Source organism: Macaca nemestrina, chromosome 2 (genome assembly GCF_043159975.1).
Source record: "Macaca nemestrina isolate mMacNem1 chromosome 2, mMacNem.hap1, whole genome shotgun sequence".
Classification (NCBI taxonomy): domain Eukaryota; kingdom Metazoa; phylum Chordata; class Mammalia; order Primates; family Cercopithecidae; genus Macaca; species Macaca nemestrina.
Window position 1 is genome coordinate 7,475,705 of NC_092126.1, and position 7,260 is coordinate 7,482,964.

The following is a 7,260-nucleotide window of genomic DNA, read 5'->3' on the forward strand; positions in this document are numbered from 1 at the left end:
CATGGTGCTAATAATTGTAGTATATACAAGTTCTCACTTAATTATAGCAATAATTCTATAGGATACAAATGAGGAAAACAAGGCTTAGAGGGAAGTAATTTGTCCTAGTTTACATACCTAGCAAGTTAGCAAGTAGTAGGTTCGTTTTCCATTTTAATTGGACTATTGAAATACCACCTTTCAGATGGTAATCCTGTCCCAGTTTCTTACTCTAGTCCTGTCTTCCAACACACACACACACACCCTTCTTTTCTGTCATTGTCACCAAGGTGGTCACGCTATAGCACGGATATGACTATGAACTCATTATTATTAAAAACAAAACAGTGACCTACACTGCAACTCTTCTGCTCAATAACCAACTGTAGCTTCCTACTGTTCACGGGACAAAGTGCTGTGTTTGGTGTTCAAGGTGCTTCATAATGTAATTCTCACACATGAAACTTTTTCTTTCCATGTATTTCATGAATCTACCAAACTTACTTTCCCTGTATATCCTCAGTGGTTTCTCACATCGGGACTTTGCTCATGTGGTTTTCTAGATTTGAAAAACTCTTCGCCCAATATTAAAACTGGTATTCAAACCCATTTATCTTTTAAGACTCAGTGGAAATGTTACTTTACTTAAGACATAAAAGGGTTTAAGAAAGATTCAAATATGATCTTCCTTAACCCTTCAAAGATAAAGATAAATCCTCAAAGTGAACACACAAAAAAGTTAGTGATGTTGGCCCCTGTGGATAAAAACAAACAAACAACCAACCACAAACTAAGTTATATCACAGGGTACAAATAGTAAAATCTAAAAACTGAAAAAAAAAATGAATCCTGATTTGATGCTTCCATTCGTCTACTATATTTTATTGATCATTTCTGATAAGTATAATAACAGTGTTGAAATAAATGTACGTGTTCTTTGAAAATTTCCATGTCTATAGATTTTTGTTGGCTGTTTCACTTCTTTACTCCTTCTCAGGATTTTATCTATAGTTAAGACATCCTAGCAAATCACTAAAACTGTTTCTAGATACGTAAAATTGTATACTAATTCTTCTGTGTTTGCCTAACATAGTTTGTTGTGTGGACCAAATTTGTTAATTCATCCAATATACTTTTACAGCATATTTAAACATGTCAGGATTATGCTGTGAAGAAAAAAATATGCTGAGACACTGTACATTACTCAGTCCTTCACAATATAATCAGCGGTCAAGGTGAAAGCCCTTTGAAAACTTTAAAATGTTTCACTGTGTAAGGCATTGTTAAAGTTGTGTAATGAATACTTAAAGATACATCATTAACCTTTGAGGTCAATGCCGTAACAACCTCCATCTGCTATCCAACAATTGCCCTTTAGAGAGAATTGTGTAAAAAAAAAAAAGAATCCGTGGAATAAGACTCATTGCTTATTAGTGTTATTTGGCACGTCTTTCTTAAGTTCTTATAAGTTGGTTTAGTCCTAGTTTCGACAGTAAGATTTCTCCAAAAATATAATTAGTAACATATTATTAGTAGTCAACATCGTTTAGATTTTGTAAAATACTAAATCACTGTTTAACTATAACCACAGTTGTAGTCAAAATGTGATGGATCTAGATCTACCTATGATTTTCCCGGAGGACAGCTTTCCATGGTGATGTTGGGAGGGAAAAAGGTTCTTAACATATTAGAATGAGCAAACATTGGCCTCTGACTTCCCACAGTGCTGCCAATCACTGTAAAGTACAACCTAACCCTGTTCACTAGTGTTTGTGCTCAGATTTAAGTACTGGCATTACGGAGGAGGCAATAGGCTAATCAATAGAGCTTCTTCTGTGGTTGTTAATTTAATATTGGTTCATGCCCACGCTGGAGTCTGCTGTTACACGCATTTACTGGCAAGTGTATATTTAGACAGCACTTTTTTTTTTAGCTTCTCATAGTTTTAGGGATGTTTCATTTTCAGGTTCTTTCAGGGCAACCATTACATGACTCATCCAATGGACATTTAATCGCCATGTTTTCATTTTCTGTTCTTTGCTTTCTGTGGTACTTTCAGATCACGAATCCCTCATGGCAGCTGGTATTCTTAGGAAACGGTTTAATTTCAATGTTGGAATGAAATCAAAACAAAAATATTCTTATGACGACAAATCTGAGCCTACTCAAGGAAGTTTTTATTAACAAAAATAAAAATGTATACATTTTAAGATTCACTTTAAATTTTTGAAAAATGTTCCAGTTTTTGGCAGAAGAGGCACATCTTGTTTTATTTCATTTCACTTTATTGTGCTTGGCAGATGCTGTGTTTTTTACAAATTGGAAGTTTGTAACAACTCTGTGTGGTACCAGGCTATCTGTGTATCAGTGCCGTTCTTCCAACAGCAAGTGCTCAGATTTTTGTCTCTGTGTCACATATTGGTGACTCTAGCAATATGTCAAACTTCTTCATAATTATGATATCTATTATGGTGATCTGTGATCAGTAATCTTTGCTGTTATTGCTTTGGGGCACCATGAACCACACCCATATAAGACAGTGAAGTAATTGATAAATGCTGTGTGTGTTCTGACTGCTCCACTAACTGGCCATTCTCTGACCTCTTTCCTTCCACTTCAGCCTCCCTATTCCCTGAGACATCCCAATATTAAAATTGAGCCAGGCTGGGCACTGTGGCTCATGCCTGTAATCCCATCAATTTGGGAGGTTGAGGCGGGCAGATCACTTGAGGTCAGGAGTCTGAGAGCAGCCTGGCCAACATGGTAAAACCGTGTCTCTACTAAAAATACAAAAATTAGCTTTGTATGGTTCCAGCTACTCAGGAGGCTGAGGCAGGAGAATCGCTTGAACCTGGGAGGCAGAAGTTGCAGTGAACCAAGATTGTGCCACTATACTCCAGCCTGGGTGATAGAGTGAGACTCTGCCTCAAAAATAAATAAATTAAAAATAAAATAAAATAGAGCCAAATAATAACCCTAAAATGGCCTCTAAGTGTTCACATGAATGGAAGAGTCACATGCCTCTCACTTTCAATCAAAAAATAGAAAGGATTAAGTGAGGGGAAGACAGGTTGAAAGCTGAAATAGGCCCAAAGCTAGGTCTCTTGTTCCAACCTTTAGCCAAATTATGATTGCAAAGGAAAAATTACTGAAGGTTGTTAAAAGTGCCATTCCAGTGAACACACAAATAAAAAAGTAAATCTGCTATATTGCTGGTATGGAGAAAGTTCGAGAAGTCTGGATAGAGGATCAAGCAAGTCACAACATTCCCTTAAACCAAAGCCTAATCCAGAGCAAGACCATACAATGATCCATAAGATACTATACACTGAGGTGAGGAGGCTAAAGAAGAAAAGTCAGAAGCTGGCAAAAGTTTGGTTCATGAGATTTAAGCAAAGAAGTCATTTTCATAACACGAAAGTACAAGGTGAGGCAGCAAGTGCTTGACACAGAAGTTGCAGCGAGTTAGCCAAAAGATCTGCTAGGATAGCTGATAAAGGTGGCTAGATACTAAGCAATATATTTTATTTTTTGTTTTGAGGTTTTAACTTAATATTTATTACACATTCACTGAAGATAACTGCTAAGCCCTCAAATATTGGGATGTCTCAGGGAATGGGGAGGCTGAAGTGGAAGGAAAGAGGTCAGAGAATGGCCAGTTGCTGGAGCAGTGAGAACACACACAGCATTTATCAATTACTTCACTGTCTTATATGGGTGTGGTTCATAGTATCACACAATTTCATCTTCGAGGACTACAGAAATAGACCAACTGTACATAAACAATCTTGTGGAAATATGTAGGAGAGAACAGTAATTTGGGTGAGAAAAATATGACACTAGAGGGTTTGGGATGGATAATGCTGCACAAGCAAAAAGTTCAGAGGCTTGAAAATATGGTCAGCTATGAATCTCGTATTTCACCCAATAGCCTTAGCCCTTAGTCACCATGCCATCCATCATCTTTTACCTCTGCTTCTTCTATTTTTGCCACTTGTCCCTTGCAACTCTCTCAACTCCCTTGCCTCTAGTTTACTCTTCTTCTCATTTACTACAGCTTAATGTTTTGTGGGGAGTATTGTAGCAAAGCTATTTCAAAAGCAGGAAAAGTCCAACTGATCCAATAAGGTTGCAAATAGAAATTTATACTAACAGGGACGCTTTCAAAATCTTAAATTACGTAAGTGTTATTTATATTAGCACAAAATTTATTTAAACCTAAATACATGACAATAGGACACTGTTGGATAATTTAACAAACATCCTCATAAGAAATTATTAAACATTAAAATTTGTTTTTCAATAAATATTTAATAATAAGCTAGATAACATGCTTTTCTCACATGGAATTTTATGTAACTGCAGCTAAAGCAAAATATCCTGTTCACTGGGTAAAAGACAGACGTGGACCTGCTTTATGTGCTCATACTTCAGTGCAATTAAAAAAATACTGTAATTGTAATTTCAGAACTTCAAAATTCTGTTAGGTTCCAGTGTTCTCTCCTTTTTTTCATATGGGAAAAGAAAATTCCTTTGAAAACCATTGGAAGCTTGGACAAAAATTCCACAGCTATATTCCTCAGGATCACTTTGCAGAGTCTTTAAGACTCAGATACAGCAAAGCTTCAACTTAACCTTTCAGAGAAGACATTCTATTAATAGCTTGCATGATCTCGACAACCAAGAGAAGGCTGGTGGCAATCACAGTGCAGGAGTGAAGAAGCTGTTTCTTCAATCAATGGTTATCCCATACTCCTATTTCTGCTGCTACCATTGGTTCACCTATGTTGAGGTCCACATCCACAAGCAGACTGATTCTGAATATTCTGCTTGAATTTCAACTAATGTTCTTGAAGGTCAAAAGCAGAATTCTGAGCAAGAACCTTGGGAATAATCGAGCAATGCATCAGTAAATGGTTGAACTCCAAGCTGTTCACTGCCCTTTACACTGGGCTTATATTTAATTAGGGCTTCTGCCATTGCCACGTCCACAGCACCAGCACCTGGAACTACACAGCCATCATTAATAGCTCTTCTGACAGCCCTCAAGCCATCTCTGATGGCATCTTTGGTTTGAGAGAGTGTGTGTTTATTCAATCCTTTGATCAATGATGTGACAGAGTGAGGATTGTTACATTTCTCAATAAAGGTGAACTTCTCTTCTCTCAATATATACTCATGCACAAGAACTGCAAGTCCCAAGCAGTTGGGATTTAGGTCATCAAAATAAATCAGAGCTACCCTGCCACAAGCCAGAGTCAGCCTGTCCATATTTCTACTTTTAGCTCTGTGCAGACCTACTACACCTTCTTTTGCAAGAGTGTCTAAGGAAAAGAGATCAATTCCCTTTTGGTAATAACAACAAGTCCTTTATCTGAATCACCGCAGATTTTCCTTTTCAGTTCTATTTTTTTTTTTTTTTTTTTTTTTGAGACAGAGTCTCGCTCTCACCCAGGCTGGAGTGCAGTGGCGCGATCTCAGCTCACTGCAAGCTCTGCCTCCTGGGTTCACACCATTCTCCTGCCTTAGCCTCCCGAGTAGCTGGGACCACAGGCGCCACCACCACACCCTGCTAATTTTTTTGTTTTTTTTAAGTAGAGACAAGGTTTCACCGTGTTAGCCAGGATGGTCTCGATCTTCTGACCTTGTGAACCGCCTGCCTCCGCCTCCCAAAGTGCTGGGATTACAGGCATGAGCCAACGCGCCCGGCCAGTTCTATTATTTTTTAACTATATGTTCAATGAACTTTCTTTCTGATTTTATGATTTATTTCCTCTCTCTTCTTCACTCTTGTGAATAAAAAGGCCAGAATTTACTTCCTTTTTTCTTATTCTAATGACACACTACACTTGAGGATGTATGCATCTTCCACCCTTTTCTTCATATCAAGATGCCGTGCTCCATGGTCCAAAACAGGCCTCTAAGCTTGTATCAGTTTCAGGTTTATTTTTCATCTCTATGAGATCAATAGGTTCATCTTGTTTTTTAATGGCCAAAATGGAGTCCACTACAGCCTATGTGAAGACGTCTGCAAGTTCAGCATGAACTTTAGTATGAAGAGATGTACTGGTCACATCTCTTAAGTGTTTCTAATGCATCTCTCTGCTTACTTTGACGTGTTCCAAGAACTGAAGGGCCCTTTCCTTTGGAGTCTCAAATCCTTCAGTGATTATTCTGGGATGAAGGCCTTCAGAAATGTAGAGGTCGGACTGTTTCAGTAGCTCTCTAATTATTAGGACACTGTAAGTCATACCATCACTGGTTATATCATCCTGAGCTGTTGCTACTTTTGCTATTAAGAATACATTTAATAGCATTTGCAGTTCGTGAATTTGCATTTTGTGACGCGGCACATAGCTGTCTTTAGTAAGTTTGATTTGTCCAGCACCAAAAACAGGCGTCCTCATGGTGCCCTTGGATCCCAGGTTGGTCCTCAGTATGTCCTGTAGCCCCGGCACCACACTGATGTTGAGCACCAAAACCACCTGCACTTGGGCCACCCCAGCCTTGGGGTTCTGGATCTTCCTGGCAGCCACGGCTGCTCAAGAGGAGGAAGAGCCAGACCTATGCTGAGATCCCAGGGCCAGCGCGGGCTACAGAAGATCCGGATAGTGCCTCCCACTATCCGGGTCTTCTGAAGATTTTTAGTGTACTTAAAACAACCTCCTGTGGGGAGAAGATGCCATCTAGAACTTTCATAAAGAGTGGAAGTCAATTCCTAGTTTCAAAGCTTCCAAGACTAGGCTGACTCTCTTGTCAGGGGCTAATGCAGATGTGATTTTAAGTTGAAGCCAAATCTCATTCGTCATTCTGAAAATCCTAGGGTTCACAAGAATTATGCTAAATCTACTCTGAAGATGTGACTCTATTACTGCAAGTTCATGATAGAACTTGAATGGGTGAAGAGTTTCTTATGAATGAGCCAAAAAAAGTGTTTTGTTTTTTAAAGATGGAATCTACTCCTGGTGGACGTGCTGTAAGTATTTTGAAATGACAGCAAAGGATTTAGAATATTACATGAACTTAGTTGATAAAGCAGTGGCAGGGTTTGGAGGACTAACTTCAATTCTGAGAGCAGTTTTACAGCATCACACACTACAGAGACTCCTTTTGGGACAAGAATGTTCTTGAGTCAACTGATGGAGCAAACTTCATTATTGTTTTATTTTAAGAAACCCTCACAGCTTCCCCAGCCTTCAGCAACCACCACTCTGATCAGTCAGCCACCATCAACGTTGACGTAAGATCCTACACCAGCAAAACAATTAGGACCTGCTGAAG

The 7,260-nt window shown here is 38.7% G+C and overlaps 1 pseudogene; it reads right to left on the bottom strand.

Annotated features, from left to right (window-relative positions):
• Window positions 1–4,609: 4,609 nt before the first annotated feature.
• Window positions 4,610–6,509, bottom strand: LOC105470857 (T-complex protein 1 subunit zeta-like; annotated as a pseudogene).
• Between the last annotated feature and the right edge of the window lie 751 nt (window positions 6,510–7,260).